This window comes from Lissotriton vulgaris, chromosome 3_1 (genome assembly GCF_964263255.1).
Source record: "Lissotriton vulgaris chromosome 3_1, aLisVul1.2, whole genome shotgun sequence".
Classification (NCBI taxonomy): Eukaryota; Metazoa; Chordata; class Amphibia; order Caudata; family Salamandridae; genus Lissotriton; species Lissotriton vulgaris.
The window spans coordinates 1,822,424,532-1,822,449,751 of NC_141689.1; the positions used below are offsets into that span (position 1 = coordinate 1,822,424,532).

A 25,220-nucleotide genomic window follows, 5' to 3' on the forward strand; every position below is an offset into this window, starting at 1 on the left:
GTCTCCTCTTCTGCTTGGTGGAACCTTCTTTGTTACTATCACAGACTGGATAGAGCTTCTGTCAGCACATCTCAGCAAATGATTCGAAAGGAAGCCTTTTCGTCACCATTTACCAATTATTTATCCTCATCTGCACTCCGCAATAAGGACTTTTCTTTTTTTCATCAACCACCATGAATATTTTCTTTTGCTTCTGTAGCTTTTATTAGTCAAGGTTTGGTATTTCTCACAAAATTATATAATAATGTATTTTGGTAATCTTCAAATGATATTTGATAAGGTCATCTCTCAAGTTCAGTTTCTTTCATTCCTTCTTCTTTCTCCTCCTCTTTTCTTTTTTCCTTTTCTTTCTTTCTTTCTTTTTCTTTTTTTTCTTTTCTTTCTTTCCGTCTCCTGTTTTTCCCTTTTTTGCAAAATGTACAATGCTATTGCGTTTCAAGGTGCGGACTTTTCATTATTGCTTTCATATTTTGGGCTATTGTATCATTGGTAGCAATCTTGTAATGTTTATTCCTTCATCATTTATATTCTGTTTCATTACCTTTTTGTTTTTTTGTCATGCTAGTTTTTGTATACTGTTGTACCTATGTTTTTATTTGCTTCAATAAAGCTCTTTAAACTAAAAAAAAAACATTTATTTGGATGGTAAGGAAACCAGGGATCAAACTGGCATGGCTCCATGTGGTCACAGAATCAGGGTTACTGAGACTACCAGATATGTACTTGCACTACCTGGCTTACCATGTGTCACAACTGGTGTACCTGTGTTGGGGCCCATGGAGAATGCTGAAGTGAAGGCATCACCAGGCCTAGGATAGTGACGGCCCTACTGGAGCCACTGGTTATTCCCTGGCAATCAAGGAAATGTGGATGACATTAGAAACCCTCACAAGCTACTGGGAGTGAATGGCTGCATGCAATGTAACGCACAACTAAAGTCCAATGCGGGTTTTCAGATTTGCTAGAAAATGGTTAAATGGACATTGTTTACAGCCATGAGATTTGGACTTTAGGGGATCTTAATGCATAGGATGCCTTCAAGTCCTTCAAAATGATGTTCTTAGAATATAACATACCGCATTCCCACTATTGGCAATATTGTAAAATAAAAGTACTGCCTGAGAAGTAGGCATGGGCCAGGCCCATCACCTTACCTGAGTCCTCAATTCAAAAATACCTTGCCACTTGGGAGAAGTCAAGGGACACGGTCTTGGATATCTATCAGGTCTTTATTCATACAGTGTACTTATCGCCCGCAAGATCTGAAATCCAGGCATACTGGTAGAGGAGACTAATAACAGAATATACAGGCACAGGCTCTCATGGATCACCATTACTACACCCTAAGAGAGGCTCGGCTGAAATACTACAAGGTGCTTATCAATTGGTACAGGTTTCCCTTCAAGCTTAAGCAAGCCTGACTAGCATCAGAGGATAAATGCGGAAGAGGTTCAGAATGTGAATATGATCTGGTTCACATACTATGGTCATGCACCCTATTAAACCTATCCTGGAGCAGCATATGGTACACACTAATAGACCCTAGCCTATGTAATTTTGAGGAGTCAGCCAAACTAGCTATTTTACACGAAACAACTGATGTAGAAGGAGCCACCTCTTCTTTGGAGAGATGGATGCCAACCACTCTAATGGTGGCTATAATTTGTATACTCAGACTCCACAGATATAACACACGAACCAAGAATGTGTAACAGAACTCTTCAGATTAGCCGCATATGAAAGACAAATATATACAGGGGAGGACCAACTCCCAAAGTTTGAGGCAGTATGGGGTCCATTTATACATCACACAGATCCCCCAGTGTAGTACAGTGTCTGGGTTCTGTCCCTACAGTCTCAGGAATGTCAAAACGACTTTTCCACTATCACCTCCATTTTAGGCCCTAGAACAGGCCAGGGGCTTCCAAAATGAAACCCACATGCCTGTATAACTCTGGAACTCTTAGGGTGTGTGATATGCTTCTCAGAAACAACACATATTCCTCTATGTGCAACCAAATTTTCGGATCCACAACGAAAGGCAATGGGATATAAAAGACACTGTGATGCAAGAGGCGTGATGCTGGCTATATGACTTTCTAGAGGCTATGCGCTTCTTAGATGAGATGACTGTTTGGGAGACGAGAGAAATTGACAGATGCAGTTACTACTGATTCTTTATATATTTGTGGATAGCATTACTTCTTGTTGTTAAAGCGAAACATAACAACTGCAAATGTTTTGGTGCGTTGGGAATGCTGCGTGTGTAAGGTAAATTGTTTTATTTATTTAATTACTTACCTTACTCCTGTCCGTCGTATGTCGGACTCCACTACCCGCCACCCTGCCCTTCCCCCACCGCCCCGCAGCACTTCCTTGGCGAGCCGCCACTGGTGCCAAGATAGCGCTCATTTTCTTTAGATACGCGCTGTGACACGCAGACATCAGTGAAAAGCATGAGCAACAAATCAGAATGATGGTGGTGTCAAATGTCTCTATTTTTGCCCCTATCTGATTCTTCTTTCACCATTACTACTAGTGGCCCTCATATTTTTGTTATATATGAGGGTGAAAGAAAGAAGAGTGCACCTCGCAGTCAGGCTTCCGGGCCAACCACAGCACCGAGACCACCCTGATCGCAGTCACTGATGACATCCGAGCGCTGCTCGACAACGGAGATACAGCGGCCCTCATCCTCCTCGACATCTCCGCGGCCTTCGACACTGTCTGCCATCGTACCCTAGTACAACGCCTCAGCAACGTCGGAGTCCAGGAGAAGGCACTGGAGTGGATCATCCCCTTCCTCGCCGGAAGGACACAGAGAGTCCGCCTCCCTCCGTTCAGATCTGAACCCACCGAAGTCATCTGCGGCGTCCCTCAAGGCTCCTCGCTCAGTCCAACCCTCTTCAACATCTACATGAGCCCCCTCGCAGACATCGCACGCCAGCACAACCTCAACATCATCTCCTACGCCGACGACACCCAGCTGATCCTCTCCTTTACCAACGACCCCGCCACCGCCAGAGCCAACCTTCACGAAGGGATGAAAGAGGCAGCCGAATGGATGAAGAACAGCCGCCTGAAACTGAACTCAGATAAGACGGAAGTCCTCATCCTGGGATCCTCACCTGCTGCTTGGGATGACTCCTGGTGGCCCCCCGCCCTAGGCAGCGCACCCAAACCAACGGACCACGCACGCAACCTGGGCTTCATCCTGGACTCCTCCCTCTCCATGACCAGACAAGTCAACGCCGTCTCCTCGTCGTGCTTCAACATCCTACGCATGCTACGTAAGATCTTCCGGTGGATCCCCACCGAGACCAGGAAGACGGTCACCCAGGCCCTCGTCACCAGCCGTCTGGACTACGGCACACCCTCTACGCCGGAACCACCGCCAAACTCCAGAAGAGACTCCAGCGGATCCAGAACGCCTCAGCACGACTCATCCTGGACATCCCCCGTCGCAGCCACATCTCCGGACACCTGAGAGATCTGCATTGGCTCCCGGTCAACAAGAGAATCACCTTCCGTCTCCTCACCCACGCACACAAAGCCCTACACAGCCAAGGCCCAGGATACCTCAACAGCCGCCTCAACTTCTACGCTCCCAAACGCCAGCTTCGATCGACCAGCCACGCCCTCGCCGCCGTCCCCCGCATCCGTAGAGCCACCACAGGGGGACGGTCCTTCTCCTACCTCGCCGCCAAGACATGGAACTCCCTCCCCACCCACCTCCGCCTGACCCAGGACCACCTCGCCTTCAGGAAGCAACTCAAGACCTGGCTGTTCGAGCAGTAGCAGATCCCCCCCCCCCCCAGCGCCTTGAGACCCTCTGGGTAAGTAGTGCGCTATATAAATGCAATGATTGATTGATTGATTGATCTGCTGAAGGAGCCAGTGTTCAGGTTTAGTGCTTTCTAACACTCACCCAACAGGAGGGTTTTCACTGTTTTCCACCATTTTGAGATTCCTGGATTTTCAAAAAACGACAGTATTTTTCGACCAAATGGAAGACAATGTACATTCTTTGTAATTGCAACATATAACCTTGTTGGTGATCATGTATGCAAATGTTTAGGAGATGACAGTCAGAAGATGCACTTATAACCGAATATATTTATTTATTTTATATATTTATTGTCAGAACATCCTTTGTGCTAATCCCCACTAACAATAGGAGTTGCCCTTAAGAAGGTGCAGAATGACTTTCCCTAGTAGCAATCTATGGTTGTGTCTAAGTAGTTCCAAGTACACCATATCATGACAATAGGGTCATTGTGGTCTTCAAACTAGGTCTGCATCTAGCAGGGATATTGCTGCAATTTCCTCTTGTAAATATTAAAACATGACAAATAGCCTCTCGTCTTTCAAATGTAATACTGAAAATGTCATTGTGCCATACTATGACTTTTCACTGTTCAATTATTAAAAAGTAGTGCAGGTGAGTTCAAAAATAATAAATGTAATGCCAATGTGAGAACCTCTTATCGAATTAGTCCCTAAGGAGTCAGACATTGCTAACATTACACACTTAAAAAGTATAGGTTGTGGTACACCACTGTCCCACCAGTGTGGCATGAGGAGGTACCACCTATATATGTGTCAATACCAGGGCCTTTGTTTGATTGAGCAGTGCACGATAGGGTGATGCATGGTGTACCTGGATGAGACAGTGCACAAACTGCATCCATTTACCACAAACAAACATTGACTCACGTTCTGTGCGACTGGTTAATTATTTGGACAGCCTCATGCGAGATGAGTCTGTATTACAATCCCAAAGGTGAAGTGAAGGGCTCTTTTTCAGGATGAGCCCTCTTCCCTGCCCTCAATCCATGTGGTTTATCACATAAACAGACATACATCCAGGTGTCACAGTTATCCGGCCATAGGGACTATTTCTCTTACAAATTAACAAAGAGTGATGCTGAGCTCTAACCTTTGGGTCCCTGAATTCTTCCCATTCACGACTGTCAAACATATCCAGTCGCTGATCTTAGTTGTTTACGGGTGGGCTCCACCGGGAGGAATGTGAACAGCGTTGCTTGCCTGGATGATGCAGGAGTGGTGAGTCTACAATGAGGGGAGTGTGCTACCCCTAACAAGTGTAAAAACTATGAAATGGAATGTCAAGACTACTATAAGGATCCTCCCATGTGTTTTTGCCTGCTTGCCACTGTTTATGGGGCTAGCCCTCACCCAGGTCATTGTAGGGAGCTGCCCATTGCCTTTATCCATGCAAAGAGTTGGTGCCCATGCTGTAGTCAGTCTATCCAAGTATCCAATAAATTGATAAGGTACTTGGCAGTCTCAGGAGAACACCCGCCAGTAGCCCAGGATTGACCTAAAACACACTCTTCTCAGACAGGGCCCTCCAAAATAAAGATCTGCAAGTGTAATAAAGCACTTGTCTCCATAGAAGCTTTTTCTCACTTGGGCACTTTAGCTTCCAACACTCTTCACCCACATCAGAATATTACAAACTTCATGTTGTTTGAAGCATCACCTAATGGCTGTTGAAAACAAACACACAGGTGATGCAGTCTCTTAGTGCTGTGCCAAAGATACAAAAGCCTACTTTTTGGCCCTTACCACCCATCATCATGCTCTGGGTGTAATGCCCACCCAATACAAAAAAGCCAACCCGTTGCACCTTTAAAAGCTCCATAGCTTACCTCCTTTCATTATTTTGCCAACGCAGCTCCCAATTTGTACTGATTGGTGCACCCTATCAAGACCTAAAATCCATTTACACCGGCTAAATAGTGCAAAATAGCCATTTGAATCAATTGAATAGTACAAAACGGACGATTTTGTGTCAGTCATTTAATTTAAATATTGCTGCACTGCTTGACTGATCAGTATAAATGTGTATTTTGCTCTTCTGTGGTTCTGAACATCAATATATTTTCCTTTACATCTTTTGACAGAAAAAACCTGTATGACGTGATTGTCAATGAAAAGCAAATTAACAGTATTGCTGCATTCAGCTGTCCACTGGATACAGCAAAATAATCAGAAATCCAATTGATCGGTGTTTTATTCATATTAGTTGAATTGAGTTGGCTGACTTGTCTGAAGCATCTTTTCAGTCGGTGGTTGTTAACTCCCTCTTGGGGGGACCATAAAGAACGTCGTTGAAAAAACACAAGAGCAAAGGTCTAGTCGCTGGAGAATTTCCCTTTTTCAATATCTTTTTCAAGAGTTTGGCCTTGTTCGGAGGTGGGGAATGCCTGAGGGCAGATGCTGGGCAGTATCTCCGATTCCGTGTGATCCGGAGGAAAGAGTGTAAGACTTTCGACGGGTTCAGCACGTCAAATGCTTTTGGTCTGATACTCTGCTCTGCTTTTTTGTTCTCCTCAAGTTGTTACAAAGGGACATGTCGCGAATCAAAATGACTTCAACCTTTGTTTTACCAGAGTTTTCCAGCCTACTTTATGTACATTTAAATTCCAAATAACTGATGCGCATTTGGAGGGGTTGAAGGTTTTCTGTGCATATGAAACAAGCTTAAATTCACCTCAGTAAAGGAAGTGTACTGCAACAATTTGACAAATGAACGAATCGTAGTTTTGCTTATCATTTCAAACGCAGTTTAACGGTGCAATTGATTCCGGCATGGAAATATGGAGGGAAGAGATCAGACTGACTCCCTGTCAAAGATAAAAGACACTCTGTCCCCGGCTGCTTTCACGGAGCACTGATAAAAAAAAACATAAGTACATAAGTAAATCACATCAATTATTTGCTGACAAGATTCAGGAAAGTTTGATTTTTTTCTCTACTCAGTGGGTCTTATCATGAACATTTGAGATGGCTAAGAGCAAAGTGAAACACCTTCCTAATGTACTTGGTGTGTCCAATTGTGCATGTATTTAACTCAGAATTTCTCCACGTTAGTGCATAAGATGCTGATAGGAAATAGAAAACAGCAATCCCTGTCACGTGTTCAGGCTGTGCGCTATAGTTCTTGCATTAACTTGTTGAAATCTGACATGAAATGTAAGCGCCTCAGCCACTGCACATCATGAATAAAAACTGAGAGTCAGCTCTGCTTTGAGCCAGCACAGCTCTTCATGATAAGGCATCAGAGCTATACCACGAACGTGTGCTTTCGTGCAGGGCACAGATGTGTGCTTGTTTTTTATGTGATTCAACTTTCTAAAGCACATACATGTATTTCCCTGAGTTAGTGCAGGCACCAGGCACAGCTCAGAGTAAGTGTGCTGTGATTGACTCTGGGCTGGTGTCACAGAGGTAAACTTACACTATTGTGTAAGGATACTTTTTTTGTTATTCACAAACTACAAGTTAATAAGTTTACAACTGTGGAGACTCCGCAGTTGGGGTGGAGAACTCTGCACACACAAAAAATAGGCCTAGAGTGTTCTTGTCTATGTCTCATGCACTAATACAGAATTTTCAGAGTTAATTTATAAAGTTGTTGACAGTGCAAATGGCAAAAAGCAAATGCATAAATCAGTTCTGCATCTGTGCAGAGTTCAGTACAGGATCATGACATATGTGATTAAAGTCAAATTATTAATCACATCCTGTGGCGTTATTTTCTAGCTACAGTTACATTTAAACTCATGTAGTTGTTAACACAAAAGAGATCACAACACCATAAAACATCCAGAAGCTTTTTTAAGATAGAGAAATATAAACATACACAGGTTGTATTTCAAATGTTATTCACCAACAATAAAAATACTTCGGCCTGATTTAGAGTTTTTGAGGACGGTACTCCATCATAACAAGTGCATTAGGAAGCAATTGCTAATACTTAGGAGACAAATCAAGCCTCTTGTCTTGCATTGACATCTTTGAACATCATTTTAATGGTACTTACATTTCTACTTTCGTGAGAAACAGAGATTGTGGAAATGTATACTTCTTTGCAGTCAGCAGAAAGCAAGTCTGCATGTGCATACTTCTTGCAATAAAAGGTACACTACAGAGACAATGAAAGGGCTCATATTCAACTACTTAAACAGCCTATACATATTTAATAACTAACTGTCTCACTCGGATTTAGAACATTAGCCTTGAAATGAAATGCTAGTTGTTTGGTGTTCTTCTAAATCTGAGTACCCTCTTAAAATCTCTGCTTCTTTGATAGCAGAAGAATGCAAACATGAACTTACACAGTGAAAACATTTTCTTGCCAAAGATTCATTTTATGCTACCCTGTTTGAACTGTATTATTTTTTTCCTTTTGTTTTCTGTAGAAAACAAAGGTCCTACCCCAAGTCAATCAACTGAGAATATTAATTAAGGCTGTCTGAAAAGTACCTGAATTCAGTAGCCAACGGTTGAACTGTGGCCAATAATCCTTTTGAAAGGGTTTGAAGCTAAGTTCCATTCCATGTCGCTCATTTTTGTAATTTTCAATCTGTCTAAACTGACAACCGTTTTATAACGAACTCTCTGAAGTAGATCAAAAAAGGCGATTGAGCCCTCTGTCCCCTTGTGAACCAGAGTACTTCAAGATATAAAAAAAACAACCATTTAAACGGGAAAACGGCAATCTCTTTTGAAATAAATCGTGTATTTGGCACAATATGGTCGACTGCTCAATTTTCAAAGATTTTTTTTTATTCTTAACCATTTACATACCATATTTAATGGTTAAATAAAATACATCTGTAAAAGAATAAATATAATTTTGTTTACCTTTTAGATAATAATATTGCAGCCATATTTGGATTCTCTTTCACAAACGACTGGAAGCTTCAAAAGGATGCATATGATTTTAGTAACACTCATGTGCCAACATAGCGTCTAGGAATAGGGACAATATTGGGTGATTTTTTTTTCACAAAATTAATAATGAAAAAAGAAACAAAACCGGTGGACAGCACTGTAGCGACCGAAATTGTTTCATTCCAATGTTCACGCCTTCTAGCAGCAAGTAGAATATTTAGGCTTTGAGTTATAGCTTTTTAGGACACTTTTCCCATATTTGGAAATGGCTAGATTTTACTATTGTGGACTATCTCTGTGCTTTGGTTAGTTGTTCATGATCGATCGGGTGTGTTCCTCTTTTTGTCTAAGCAATGCTAAGCTGTAAAATATTCTTCAAGAGACAGCCCTAAAAATTACACTTTTCAAAGAAGCCTTGGACATACTCACAAATTTCACTGGATCAGTTTCCCATCCAGAAGGGAACTGGTTGCTGCTAACTGCTGAGAGGTCCTTACTTTGACTAAAGCACAGGGATTCACGCATATTGAAAGGAGTTTAAAAGATATTTAAAGAACTCCAGCAAACTTATGGTTGACTGGGACAGAGCCTTGGGGAAAAAGAAAATTTGGAGTTTGTTGTGGGGCGGGGTAGTTGCGGTGTGACAGCAGGAGATGTGAGAAAGAGGGTGGGTGATAGGGTGCCAGCAAATGTGCTGGACATGCATTAAGGGTGGATTTCAAAATCTTTAACAGGACCCGATTGACACCAAGTGGGATGGACTTGTTGCTGTTTTCATGATATTAAGTCAGGCAGGTCCCTGTTGTGCCCCATGGAATATTGGCGCCCCCGGCGTGGGCCCAGCTCGCCCATGCCCAAGAATGGGCCTGGGTACTGGTAGATCCCTCTCACACTTAGTATTCCTTGCATCCATTCATGACACAATGTCCAACTAAATCTTGGCGTTCCATGTAATGTCATAAGAGAAGGGAAGAGTGAGAATTGGAACAGCAGCAGCAATGTCGGGCTGACCGTTTCTGAAATCAGGCAGAACAAGAAGGGCTGGTCTAACAGCTCTGTGTGTGGGATGGTTTTGTGGCTGTTTGTGGGGCTGTTTTATGGTTTTGTGGGCCAGTTTTTAATATTGATTTCTCTGATACTCCCACAAAAAGTGCCTCCAGCAAGAACAAATGCATGCAATTTTCCATCACTTGCAAAAGGACTATACGACATGTCTTCACAAGTTCAAAATTGCCTAGATTTGCAAATGTGGGTCCCTTTCTAGCTATCAGATTCATTCACTAAAGGGCCCACTGTTATTTTGTTGCCAAGGCATACTTTCTGTCCCAGTATGATCCTGAGCAGCAATACCAAACGGAAGTGTGGTCTGAAAGTTCTATTTGTCATATTGAAATCAGTGTCGTATTTTGAAAATGATGAAGTAGAAGAAATGGTCCTCAGAATTTCAATTGTCTTTATAGGTAGGTATACACATTTCTCTATGCTCTAAAATACACCACATGTATATATACAACACCCTTACCATTGTCCAAGCCCATGCAATCTGTTAGAATCCAGCGATTGAACTTTGTTGCCTCTGTGGTACATATCCTATGCTACAACAACCGGTTGAATTTTTATAATATCTTCTAGATATAACAACCCTAGTTCCGTGTGGCATATGAAAGAAAAGGTACTCTTTGGGGCCATCAGCAAGAATCTTAAAAACATTTGCAGCTACCTGGATAGAGCCCACATCCGCGTACCCCCATATACCAGCTCCATCGGATGAGACAGTTACACAGTTCACTTTATAAATATTTAGTAATTCCACCGTCGGGCGTCTGCCTAATTTCCTACTAATGTTTGATAAGGCAGATAAAGTCCTTATATACAATATTCTCCTTTTTTTTTTTCAAATTTTGTTTTTTCCCAAAAAATCTCCTTATTTTAACTGCCTGTACCCAAGATCCCGTGCGTTCAAATAAAATTCCAAGGTAGGAAAAAGTCTTAGTCCTTTCGATCCACTTATTATCAATAAATATAGTTCTAGACTTTATACACCCTGACACATAATTTATTGTAAACGTTTTTGATGAGTTAATAGTAGGACCCCAGTCCGACATAAAATTTGCAAAACTGGTAACAACCGCATCGTCTGCATATAATAATAATAAACAAGCTTCCGGTAGGTCCTTACATTCCTCAACTAAAACTTTATGTACAATGTAAAAAGAAAGGGTGCAAGGATGCAGCCTTGTCTCACACCTCGTCCCACTTTAAATTGTCTAGTGCATTTCCCGCCCACCCCAAACTGGACCCTTGCCTTTGCCCCTGAATAGAGCTGCCTTAAGAAAGAAATAAAGAAATTAAAACCACTTCTATACCCATCTCCTCTAGAATCATCCATAATTTATTATGCATTACGCAATCAAACGCCGAAGATAAGTTGACGAATGCCAAATATATAGTTCTCTTTTTTGCTTTAATATATTTATTCATTAAAATATTAAGATTTAGGCCCTGCTCAATTGTACCTAGCTTCTTGTGAAAGCCATATTGAAAGCCGCTTATCACTGTCCTGTCCTCTGCCCAATCTTGTAATCTATTCAGTAGTAATCTTACCAATTCTGTATTTTAGAATCGGTAAATGCTATATAGGAAAAAATTCAGTAAATTTTACCAAATCGGTAAAATTCGGTAATTACCGATTCGGTATTTACTGATTCGGTAATTCCCATTCATTCCTATGGGCCTGGAGGCCCATAGGAATGAATGAGAATTACCGATTCTGTAAATACCGAATCGGTAATAGGGGGAAGACTTACAAGGGTGGCAGGGTGTCATATTGACACCCTGTTGCACCCCTGAATAGTGCACGGGTGCACATGTGGCACGCATACATGTCCGAAGGGCATGTATGTCTGCCACATGGCACTTTTGGAAAAGCACAAATTTGCTTTTTTAAAGGTTTTCGATATTTACCACCAACTTGTAGTTGGTGGTACCATCCCCTGACGCAGTCTGCGGACATTAGCTAGTACCACTGTATAAGGGGTTGCTGCTGGTGGTAAATCTATGTATGTTTCAAACTCAGGATCATTCATAGATCTTGGCTCTTTCATCACCTTAGGCCCCTCCACTTGATTAGTTATAATCCTGCTCTGAGTAATTGGCTTATAACGTGTCCCCATAACACTATTACTTGTTTCGCGGATGTTCACTAGTAGTATGGACATTTGACTGGATACTGGGATTGGTACTCACACTACAGGCACTCTGGGCATCATTAGAATCAGATAAAATAAGCTCAGACTTATTATGTCATTTAGACAGAACATCTTCCATTGCCCCCAATCTTCCACTCAAATTATTTAAAGTTTCCCTAAGGTAACCATCGAGGACATCCAGTTTATTTTTTAATTTCAATACTTCATTCTGTGTCCGGGAATCAGAACTGGCTAACGCCTTCTCCCACCAGCTTATTTTATTTGTTGCAAGTGTCCTACCCTTGTTTGGGGATCTTTTTTGTCTTACACAAGGAGCTACCATACCCATTGTACTGGTTTCTCTGTCCAGCTTGAATGAAATATCTGGATTTTTTTTCTAGGGCGCTTAGAGGGTGGTTGAGGTTCACTCTCAAGATCACTATTTATAACGTGATCTGAAACATTCACAACCCAACCATTTCTTTCATCTATTCCACTGTGCCTTTCAATCAGTGGATCAGTTGACCCTTTATCGTTATCAGAGAAAATAGGACCACCAGCAATATTATTTCTATCTGGATTCATGGCCTCCTCTACAGTTAAAGTTTGCTTTTCTATCGCACCCATAGCGCCTGTCAAATAATTTAATAGTGACAAGCAAGGTCCTTCCCCTGCTTTACTCTGTTTTTTTTATGTGGTATGGTAGATGATTTTCTCTTCCCCATATTATCTCAGTTTTCTGTTCTTTTGGTGTATGTATGAATATAATTTGATATGATCCTCTTACTTGCAAATGCTATGATCAGTCTCAATCTTAATATCCCACAAAAGTAACCAGCCAATACTTCAGGGATGCCCACGTAGCTGTCAATAAACAATGATCCAGCAATGATCTGTGGTTCCAATAGGTCTGATGCCGGTACGGGCAGTACCCGTGCCCTTTATGTTAATTGAATCAGGAACACAGTACCTTCATATACGCATGTTAGAGCAGACAGCCAAGAGCCGTGGCCCAGCCCTGCCTCTTCCAGTCGATGATAAGCAAGGATGAGCCCGCAAATTGGACCGGGCTTTGCCCGGGCAAAGCCCGCGCGCATCCTGCACTGCGGCAAGCCCTCTCTCCCTCCTGACCCACCACAGCTTCTTTGGGCTTCTTTGGGGCACAAAAGGTAACGGGCTTCCCGTGCTGCAGGAGCCTGCTTTGATCTTTATCCACGCGCCTCCTGGCGCTGCTGTTGACGCTGAGTGTGCGTTCTCTCTAGCTGAGGCGCGATGCACACTGGGGCGGCAAGTCCTCTCCTCCTCCGAACCCACCACCGCTTCTTTGGGCTTCTTTGGGCAGAAGAGGAAACAGAACCACAGCTTTTTTTAGGCACACAAGGTAGCAGGCTACCCGCGCTGTGGGAGCCTGCTTTGATCTTTATCCAAAAGATAATAGGGCAACCCAATATTCCCAAGGAACTGGGTATAGTCAATAACACAATAGAAAATTGTTCCTGAAGGAATCGTTCAACGTTATTTTTGACTTTTAAATTTGTCACAATAATGAACATTAATTTCACAGTACTCAAGAGACTATTTTTAGAGAAATATATATCATGTATTTATTTTCAGTGTAGTTTTTTGCATATGATATATATAATCATATCCTATTTAATTTGCATAAGTATAAATCATATGTCCATCCATGCACGGCAACCTGGATATATACTGCTACTCAGTTTTTTGACATGTGCAGTAAATTCTGACACTTTTGTACAAAATATATGGACAATATTTTACAAATCTGCCATATATACACTATTCAGCATTTCTATATGCAATTCAGATACAATGATTGATGATATTATTTACAAAGAAGTGTCATATCGTCGACATTTCGGTCTCACATAGTGCGATTCATCGAGACCATCATCAGGACAAGCGTTGCACCATGAATAACAACTACTACTTCCAATCGTCTGATCCTTCTGCCTCTTTGAAATGAAAGTCAGATTATGAGGTAATCATTGATTTTGATCAGGATTAAGTCACTTTTCCTCAAACTTCATTCGTCGGAAAAAAGTTTTTTCCAACGAATGAAGTTTGAGGAAAAGTGACTTATTCCTGAACAAAATCGATGAGGGTGAATTAATGCGCTTTCGTGATCTTTATCCATGCGCCTCCTGGCGCTGATGCTGGGTGTGCGCTCTGGCTGAGGCATGATGCACCCTGGGCCGGCAAGTCCTCTCCCCCTCCAGACCCACCACAGCTTCTTTGGGCTTCTTTGGGCACAAGAGGTAACGGAACCACAGCTTCTTTTGGGCACACAAGGTAACGGATATACTCAAACACTGATGTACAGCATCTCCCTGTGTAAATAAACATGTAATTTGATTATATATCTATATCTAGATATGTGCATTTCTTTGTATAAACATGTATAATAATTATGTTTCAAATATATAGATTTTCTTTAGGTCAGCTTAACAAATGTACACATTACTTGTGGTTAAATATATAGACTATTCTGTACTTAACATGCATGTAGGTCACTGCATAGTTTTCATATAAGTTACTTTATTAGATACTTATGATTCTCTGTTTCTCTATTTATTACAAAATGTGAATATTATCATAACTATTCATCTACATTGCTTCACTATTGAAAAAAAATGTTTGAAAAAACCCACAAATTAATTAGCTTAAAGTATAACACTTGAAAGTCTGGGTTTATTAAATACAACTTAAATCTTCAAATATTACCTTCCTTATACATATAGACCTTCTATGCACCTATGTATCTATATATTCATTACTTTACTCCTACTGTAAAAAACAAAAAAACGTTGAGTCTCTCCAATGCTCTACCCTGTACTTCACCCTATACCTTTCTCAATATATCCTCTACCTCCACTCTATGACTCCTCCGACCTCATTCTACTACTACGATCTCCAAAATAACCATTTCTAGACTCTTCCCTCCTCTATCTCTCCTTGGACCACCCCAAACTTCATATTAGTACTATCATCTCCCAAACAACCCTTTCTAAATTCTTCCCTCATTTATCCATCATTAGACTCATCCCAAAACTCAAGTTACTTCTATGATCTCTAATCCATTTCTAGAGACTTTCCCTACTCCATCTCTCCTTTACCCATCTCAAACTTCCTCTTACTACTATGATTTCCCAATAAACTCTTTCGAGACTCTTCCCTCTTCTATCCCTCCATTATCCTCCAACTAACAGACTCACATGTCCACCTCTCATATTTCCCTATACTAATTCACCACTAACCCTTTTTGGGTTCTGGAGCATTGTGCTACTCGCTGAAAAAAGCGTTGACGCCTCATCAGGGGTAGTAAGCCCTATAGAAATACAGTTACAGTTACAATTAATGGAAGCATCCCTACTCTGAAAATTGTTCCAGCTCAACTGGATTGGGGGTATAGTGCCAGCAAAAGCAGGCAGAGAATCAACCAGAATTATATGGAGACCTATCAATACACACGGTGTCCCCACGTGTCACACATTCACCTGGCGAGGAGCCAACATCACACAGTGAATCAAAACCTGGGCTGGAAACACCTGCATAAAGTGAATTTCCAGCTCATGTTTAGAGCTTCTGCACTGCCAGAGCCCATTACAGGGTATGAAAAGACCCCAGGACATTGGCGGCAAACTGAGAACTTTTATATTCTTTTTTTTAGAGGTGTAGAAGTGCCTGACAGTCAGTGCTTGGCACAAACCCTGGCACGGCTTGGCCGCACCCCTCTCACATGGTGATAAATGTTTAGAATTTGGCAGGTCTGTATATCAGTCTTTTCTGGTCTAATTCTGAGATTTATTATAAACTGGCCCTAAATATTTTATTCATATTTTTAGGGAGTCACCAGACAGACCCCTTGTGCCTTTTCACCAACTACTAGATTGAAGCTCTCTAGACTGCAATTAGTCCAGAGAAAGATATTCAGTCCTTTCTTATGGTGTGCCATTTAACATCCAGCAGCCAGTATATTATTGGAAGTTCATTCCATAGGTACTATGCACATCGTGAGCTGGACTATCTCTGGTATCAATCAAACAAATAGAGCAGGGGACAATGCTTGAGAACTTGTTAAGTATCTATAGACACAGTCTGAACATTCGTAACCCCGAGCACAAAGATCATCATAATCAATCAATCAATCAATCACAGCATTTATATAGCGCACTACTCACCCAGAGGGTCTCAAGGCACTAGGGGAGGGGGGTCCGCTACTGCTCGAACAGCCAGGTCTTGAGTTGCTTCCTGAAGGTGAGGTGGTCCTGGGTCAGGCGGAGGTGGGTCGGGAGGGAGTTCCAAGTCTTGGCGGCGAGGTAGGAGAAGGACCGTCCCCCTGTGGTGGCTCTTCGGATGCGGGGGACAGCGGCAAGGGCGTGACCGGTCGATCGAAGCTGGGGTTTGGGAGCGTAGAAGTTGAGGCGGCTGTTGAGGTATCCTGGGCCTAGGTTGTGTAGGGCTTTGTGTGCGTGGGTGAGGAGACGGAAGGTGATTCTCTTGTTGACCGGGAGCCAGTGCAGGTCTCTCAGGTGTCCAGAGATGTGGCTGCAACGGGGGATGTCCAGGATGAGTCGTGCTGAGGCGTTCTGGATCTGCTGGAGTCTCTTCTGGAGTTTGGCAGTGGTTCCGGCATAGAGGGAGTTGCCGTAGTCCAGACGGCTGGAGACGAGGGCCTGGGTGACCGTCTTCCTGGTCTCGGTGGGGATCCACCGGAAGATCTTACTTAGCATGCGCAAGATGTTGAAGCACGAGGAGGAGACGGCGTTGACCGGTCTGGTCATGGAGAGGGAGGAGTCCAGGATGAAGCCCAGGTTGCGTGCGTGGTCTGTTGGTTTGGGTGCGTTGCCTAGGGCGGGGGTCCACCAGAAGTCGTCCCAGGCGGAGGGGGAAGATCCTAGGATGAGGACTTCTGTCTTGTCCGAGTTCAGTTTCAGGCGGCTGTTCTTCATCCATTCGGCCACCTCTTTCATCCCTTCGTGAAGGTTGGCTCTGGCGGTGGCGGGGTTGTTGGTGAGGGAGAGGATCAGCTGGGTGTCGTCGGCGTAGGAGATGATGTTGAGGTTGTGCTGGCGTGCGATGTCTGCGAGGGGGCTCATGTAGACGTTGAAGAGGGTTGGACTGAGCGAGGAGCCTTGAGGAACGCCGCAGATGACTTCGGTGGCTTCTGATCTGAACGGGGGGAGGCGGACTCTCTGTGTCCTTCCGGCGAGGAAGGAGATGATCCACTCCAGTGCCTTCTCCTGGATTCCGACGTTGCTGAGGCGCTGCACTAGTGTACGGTGGCAGACAGTGTCGAAGGACGCGGAGAGGTCTGGGAGGATGAGGGCTGCTGTTTCTCCGTTGTCAAGCAGGGTTCGGATGTCATCGGTGGCTGCGATCAGGGCAGTCTTGTTGCTGTGGTTGGCCCGAAAGCCAGACTGCGAGAAGTCGAGGGATCCGTTCGTCTCGAGGAAGGCGGCCAGCTGCTTGTTGACGGTCTTCTCTATGACTTTTACAGGGAACGGGAGCAGCGAGATGGGGCGGTAAATCTTGAGGTCAGTGGGGTCGGCTGATGGATTCTTTAGTAGAGCGTTGAGTTCCGGGAAGGTGGTGGTGTTGAAGGAGGTGTTGATGATGTCCCGCAGGTGGGGTGCGATGACAGCGTCGGCCTTGTTGAAGACGTGGTGAGGGCAGGGGTCGGTCGGAGATCCAGAGTGGATGGAGTTCATCGTGCGGACGGTGTCTTCAGTGCTGATCGGGGTCCAGGCGCGGAGGGTGGTGGTGGGGGCGGTGGTTCGGTCGTGGCGTGCGTCGGTTGAGTGCTGAAGCTGTTGTGTATGTCCGCGATCTTGTTGTGGAAGTAGGAGGCGAGGGAGTTGCAGAGGTCTTGCGACGGGGTGATGTTGTTGTTTCCGGCGTTGGGGTTGGAGAGCTCTTTAACGATGTTGAAGAGTTCCTTGCTGTTGTGTGCGTTGTTGTCCAGTCGTTCCTTGAATGCAGTTTTCTTGGTGGCGTGGATCAGTTGGTGTTGTTTTCGGGTGGCGAGCTTGAGGGCAGTCATGTTGTCCGGTGTTGGGTCTCTGCGCCAGGCTCTCTCGAGGGCTCGGCAGTTCTTCTTGGAGCTCTTGAGTTCGTCGGTGAACCATGGGGCTTTCTTGCTGCCGGGTCTGCTAGGCGGGGTCCTCAGAGGGGCGAGGTCGTCTGCGCAGTCGCTGATCCACTTCGTGAGGTTGGTGGCCGCTTAGCTGGGGTTCGCTGCGCTGGTGGGTGGGTTCTTGGTCAGGTAGGTCGCGAGCTGGTCGGCTGTGATCTTGTTCCAGCTTCGGCGTGCAACCTGTTGCTGGTGGTGGTGGATCGTGGTCCTTTTGAAGCTGAAGTGGATGCAGCTGTGGTCCGTCCAGTGGATTCCGGTGGCGTGGATGAAGGTGATGTCCTTGCTGGATGAGAAGACGGGGTCGAGTGTGTGTCCGGCGTAGTGGGTGGGGGTGGTCACCAGCTGCTTGAGTCCGAGGTTTGCGAGGTTGTCCAGCAGGGTGGTGGTGTTGCGGTCGTAGTTGTTCTCCAGGTGGAAGTTGAGGTCCCCGAAGGAGGATGTAGTCAGCGGAGGGGAGGGCGTGCGGGCTGACAAAGTCGGCAATGTCCTCGCTTAATTGTGTGCGTGGTCCCGGGGGTCTGTAGATGAGGGTGCCTCTGAGGGTGGTCTTGGGGTTGATGTGGACCTGGAAGTGCAGGTGCTCGGCGGGTGCGAGGGTGTCGTCGGTGTTGGTCGTGATGCGGATGGTGTTCTTGTGGATGATGGCGATGCCTCCTCCAGTCTGGTTGACGCGGTCCCTCCGGATGATCTTGTAGCTGTCTGGGATGGCGATGGCAATGTTGGGCGCTGGAGAGGCGTTCATCCAGGTTTCCGTGAGGAAGGCGACGTCTGGGGTTGTGGTGTCGAGCAGGTTCCAGAGCTCGACAGCGTGTCTGTGGACGGAGCGGGTGTTGAGCAGGATGCACTTCAGGTGGCTGCTGCTGTTGCTCGTCTTGGTCTTGGTCGGTGCAAGAGTAGTGCAGGTCCGGATGCAGGTGAACTTGCAGGAGTGGCAGCAGAAGGGCCCGTGGGTGCGTCTCGGGGTGGCTAGGTAGCAGCCCGGGATTCGGCCGGCGTTGAGAGCGTTGAGTTCAGTGGCGTCGTACGTCCGGCGGGTGGGCTGGGGTCTGCGGGGACCAGGGGTCCTGGCACTGGGCGTGGTCCAGGCACGGACGGGCGCAGACGGGCTTACCTTTGGCGTGCCTTCGGCTGTCAGTCGGCGCGCCCACTGCGCGTCAACGCTGCGCTTGCGCACGGTCGCCATTTATGGCGAAGTGCAGGGAAGGAGGGGCAGCTGGGAGGTGGGAGCGGGGAGGAAGGGGGCGTGTCTACACTCCCGGCGGTGGGAAGCGGCAGCGGGGAGCAGGGCGGGTGGGTGCAGGGGACAGCAGCCCAGGGGGGGGGATACTAGCACAGGGGACAAAGTAAACAGCACGGATACAGTAACAAAAAAGTCACAGAGATACAGTTAAAACGAGCAAAGCTACACAGTCGCACAAAATGCGGCAAAACAACGAGCGGGGGGCGTGGTCTGAGGGCGGGCCCGAGGGCGGGAAGGCTCAGCGAGGCTGAGAGTAGCGGCAGGCGGGGGCACACGCGGCAGCTGGTGGCCGTGCGGCGCGGGGGTGTCCTACTTATTTAAGTATTTTAAAAGTGTAAATAAATGTACATTCATTCGACAGAGAAGGGGATAAGGAGTAGTGCTGCATTCCCACTAGAATGTTTGAAAGCCTGCATTGTAACTAGTAAGAAAACATCCCTGTGTGCATGGACGTCAAGTCACCAATATGCCAGGGGTAGCGGAAGTGACTTCACATGCCCTATGACCTTCACTTTCACTCACACATACACATGCTTAAACATACACCCGCTTACACATACACAAGTATTCACACATACACACACACTGCCTACACATACACACACACGTTCACGCATACTCTTACATCAACACACTCAAAACTAAAAGCACGCATTCAAGATACATACATTTAAAAGCATTTTTTTTACTTACCTCAGCTGCTAGGGAAAGAAATATTCCAGATATTTGTACTCCCTTTTTTAATAACTAATAGCGAATAATGTAATATTATTCACTATTAGTATAATAAAACAATTTGCAAAAGACAAGGAGAGTGAAGCCTCCACCGACGTGCATAAGGACAAGCTGCTTCTGTTCCTGGCACCGACTTTGCCACTGCTGACGCTAGGGGTCGCAAAGGCAGTGCCAGGGGGGGTTTCTACATAAAAAGAAAACGTCTTGTTCATTCATTCAAAAAAAGAAAAAGGATCAAAATCTGATCTAAAACAATAAACATTATTGACTAATAAAGGTGTAGATTGACTTGCAGCTTCTGCTCCGTGCTAAGTAGGTTTCAATTGTTCATCAGTATTGGCATTAGTGGATGTTTTGTTGTATAAGGGCTCAGCCTTACTGATAAGAGCCATACCCATTGTTGTTCTCTCATCAGGGGTCACAAGGGGTAGGCCAGGGGTCGCAGCCGCGACCCCTGGAAACCCCCATCAATCCCTGTGTGGTGGCCCAATACCCCCAGGCATCTCACTCCCAGAGAAGGTTGAAAGGGAGACAGCAGTGCTGTCGAAAACATCGAAATGTTTACTCAAAGAAAACGACGTTTCCTGATAAACTTCAAACTAGATCTAACCTGCAAATAGATTTGGCTGTGATATTTAATTACTTCGGTAATGGAATGTGCCTCAAAATTAAAGGTATGGACTTAGAGAAAAACAAAAGCATTTTAAATGAGAGATGACTGTTTGTTCCCGATTGTGTAAAGTGAAGTCCAACACATTTGAACCCGCACAATTGTTACCTCTGCTCAAGTTAAACTTTGCAAGTCACATGAAAACTAAAGTGTTCCAGGAATTCTAACCTATGAAGAGTCTCTTCGCCACTGCCTGAAGGACACGGTTCTTAAGCTAACAAGCACTTTGAGTTGATATATTATACAGACTTAATGATACCCAGATACTGGCTGTACTCTGCTTTTTGAATAATTATGTTTATTAATTATTTAGACAGGTGTAGCTCTCGGCTAAGAGGCTGCTTTGCTGCGTTGCTGCTTTGAGAAAGACTCACTGATAGAAAATTGATTTTTTTCGTAGTGCAAGCAAGGTTACCATTGGAAAATTAAGCTCTAATTCATCTATTTATGTGTGCTGTTTTGTGCAAGCCGCCACCTCTACAGGAATGAGCGTCCAGTGTGAATAAAGCTCACTATGCATCCAGTCCATCTTGTTAAAATGGTGCAAATTGATTTTGCAGTATTAATTTAAAATGTTATGCAAGGGGTGTGCCTTTCAGAGGGTGCCCAGGAGTGTGTTCTTATCCACGTCAATATCTGTTGCCTTGTCTAGCCCTCTGGGCCAGGTTCACAAAGATATTCTGTGAGTAATTTTCACGTTCTCCTTAGTATAGTGTGGCATACTAATATGTCTCCAGCTCAAATCCTTAGGAAAACTTTAGGTCCTTCGAAATAAATTAAAGTGGTGGGAAATCAACGCTCCTTTTGTCGCGTAGAGTCTTATTTGCAGAGATTGAAGAATGTACGTCCCCAAGGAAAAAGCCCGAAAATTGGGCATTTCTCCCCAAAATGGAAGAAAGGTCTTCACAAATGAGTTGCCTTCAATGCCACCTCCACGAGCAGCTGAGAGAGTGAGAGTGAGAGAAAGAGTGAGAGTGAGAGTTAGAGTGAGTGAGTGAGTGTCTGTGTTTGGTGTTTTATGGACTGGTGAGTCAGTGAAAACATGGGTTGATGATTGAATGGTGGATTTTAAGTAGTGGGCCAATGTGAATTGGAAAGAGACTGTGAGTGCTAATGCATAGCCTGTGGGTGAGTATGAGTAGCAAGACGAGAGAAGGTTGAAATTGAGTGAGTGTGTGGTTGAAAAGGGAGTATTGCAGCAAGTCCATATGACAAAGATCATACATGATTCATGTGAATCTCATACATAGCAGCACTGCCACCCGCAAACACAGAAATGTCACATATGCATAAATTAAACTCTTGACTCCTTTGCAGTGTGCATTCCCCACATTGCCATTCAACATCTCATATCCAGGCCCTTTAGGGGTCCATTCGCGCAAGATAATCCCTGTCACCCTATATCCTGACGCCGATATTGCACATCTGGCCTCCTGCCAGCTAGAACCCATGCCCAGCTCTGTTGGAGCCTCACCCCCATTCCCAGAGCTCTTCTATGCATCTGAAGAAGGTACCAGAACAGAGGTGGTAGCAATGACTCTCTGAACATGTTTCAAAATAGTACTGCCAGCATGATCCTGTGTGCCAGGATTCAATTTGATGCTTTCTCCTTGCCCCCCCCCCCAAAAAAAAAACACATAATTCATTAACTTGTTGAAGAAGAAGATGTTTCTGCACACCTACAGAGACGTTTTGGAAGTCAGCTTCTTGCACACTGGTCACTACTCGTGCCTGCCTCCCTCCCCCACTTATCTGCCAGTGTTTCAAACAGCGCTGCCCCTTCTGCCACGGCCATCCTATCACTGTGCTATTTCTGACCATAGGAGGGTAGCTGTAGATCCTCCATCTCTCTCCCAAGCTTCAGCCCTTGTTTACAATATGCCCAGTACAGAGAGTGAGACCTACTACTCTTTATGAAGATGTTGAGCATCAGTTGTAGAAGCACTACATGATGACCCCCCCCCCCCCCCCGACCACGGAAAACGTGAAACGGAAACAACACTCTGCTTTAAACCAATGCAGTGGTCTTCATGATGTTGTGAATTTAGGCTACTGCAAAAGGGAAATAATCAAAAGCTGTCATCAAATTAAGGATGCATTGTCAAAGCCAATAGGCCTGGCTTTCAAGCAGCAAACAAGAAACACAGATATGCAGAAACGATGTTTCAATATGTTTTGTAAGTTAAGCATAGACCTATTAACTTTGCCAATGCATGCTTTATTGCAGATAGCTCAGCACAATATCTCTCACACACGTCTACATCACACTCTTACACACATAGAGACACACACAACACTGTCAGACAATTCTATGACACAAACAAATATATGACAAAAATATCTGCTGTCTGCTCTTCCCAATGCCACATCTGTGATTCGACGAGTGGGCCCTGTAAGCCAGGCAAAGATCTAACTCCCTCAATCAGTGGCACCTATTTTGAGGGATTGTTATCCTGTCAATGATTTTTAACCACAATGACGGTTAAAATGCATTGATATAACACATTGAAAATGTGTCTTGTGGGTGACATGTCCCTGTTAAAAATAAAACACAAAAGCTCAGGAATCCTGAAGTCCAACTAGCGTTTAATGCAAAATAGCAGGTAGCAAAGCAAAAATCAAAAGACAATTGTCATTTCAACTGACCAAGAGTCTTGCTAGAAAATAGTCAGGTAGAGCTAGGAGCTTAAAAACAAGTAAAACCTGTCGAGGTATGCAATTGCTCTCAACTGAAGTCAATGCAACATGACTACGTGACAGAAACTTGTTATTCCCAACAAAAAACGTATCTAATGTGCAGGTATATTCCATTCAAGGGAATGCAGGGCTGCTTTGAAGGGGAGGTAGCAATCATATACCCAATACTAGCTCCATTCTTTTCACAATATTCTGCTTTCCATGCCAGGTTTTCAAATTATGCTATGTTACAGGAAAATGTGCTATGTGTAATATGGAAATTCTGGGCATGCTAAGCTCATGAAAGGTGTGTGAATAATACAATTCCTTCGAAAGCTTCAAGCAAAATAAAATACAACATTCATTTTTGAATAATCGTACATACATTCATTATTAGATTTATGGTCGTTAGCATTTCGCTTCATAGGTGTATATGAACATGATAGAAACAATTGTACACACCCCTTTAATGCCCCTTCTGACTTCCAATTAGTCACAAATTCTACTTTGTGAGTCAGAAAGACATTCCTGACTCAAAATACACCTTTTTAAGTTGTGAGTTGTGTCATGATCGCAAAGCCTGTGGTTTGTGAACCACAGGCTTTAGACCAAAACAAAACTAGAACTTTTCGTTCACGCCACAAAGATGACTGATTGGCTTTATTTTATTCAAAACAGAAAATTAATTTATGAGGACTGGATAGCTGTAAGAAAGTGAATTATTATTTGGGGTGGGTGGTCACCCAGCTCAAGGAATAACAACTCTAAGTGTAACCGCCTCCTGGTAGTTATGGCACAGAGCAGACAGGCTTAACCTAGGGTAATATGTAAAGTAATTATGCAGTACTAAAACTGTAATAAAGTCAAAACACCAAACAATAAAAACACCTCACTATAATTTAGAATTTGAAAAAAGAATTTAATAAACAAAGTGGCACCAAAATAAGAAATATCCAATAAGGGGAACCAGATAGATGAGTTTTTAAAGTTCTAAGTGAAAATAGCATGCAGTGGATGGGAGCCTAGATGCACTTTGAGACCGGCGCGAAGGCTCCTGAGATCACATACACCAGGCAGGTCATTTTAGTTAAGGATTTTACCTGTGACTTAGGGCCATATGTATGAAGCTAATTAGCATTTGCAAAGGCCGAAATTCTGCGATTTTCGGCCGTTGCGAATGCTAATTACCTAAATGGTATGTATCAAACATTTTTGCATCAAAATAAGGAATCGCAAAATTTGCTATTCCCTATTTGCGATTGCACTTAAGGAATCGCAAATTTTGCGATTCCTTAAATGCAATGTATCAAAGAAAAAATATGGAAAAAATGCCATTAAGGAATCGCAAATTACCTCCAACTTCTAGTTGGTGGTAAGTTGCGAATTCTTTTAATAATGCTTTTTTCCAGAAAACCAAAGGTGCCATATGACGCCCATACATGCCCTTAGGGCATGTATGTGCGCCATATGCCCCGAAATGTCTTTTTCAGGGGTGCAGCAGGGTGTTCTTGAGACACCCCTGCACCCTTGAAAAAATTCCTAATTTGCGATTAGCAAATTGCTAATCGCAAATTGCCCCTTCATTCCTATGGGCCTCCTGCCCAAAAGCGATTTTGTTCATACATACCATTTTGCATTTCCTAAATAGCGATTCCTTAAAATTCGCTATTTAGGAAATGCAAATTGGTTTGATGATACATATGGCCCTTAGTCTGTAAAATAGAAGAAAAAGTTTTCCAGTGAAGCAAGGCAGCAGAATGTATCCGCAAAGTATATGCAAAGTCAGATAGCCATTGGGCAAGGTCCCACTGAAGTCATTGGTTAAGGTAGAAAAAGCTCAAGGTGGGA

The 25,220-nt window shown here is 44.1% G+C and overlaps 1 long non-coding RNA gene across 1 annotated transcript in view; it reads right to left on the reverse strand.

Annotated features, from left to right (window-relative positions):
• Positions 1-13,515: 13,515 nt before the first annotated feature.
• Positions 13,516-25,220, reverse strand: part of LOC147728498 (uncharacterized) — a 57,959-nt gene continuing 46,254 nt past the window's right edge. The window contains exon 3 of the long non-coding RNA XR_015309562.1: positions 13,516-14,245. This is a non-coding gene — a long non-coding RNA (uncharacterized LOC147728498). The remainder of the gene's footprint in view (positions 14,246-25,220) is intronic.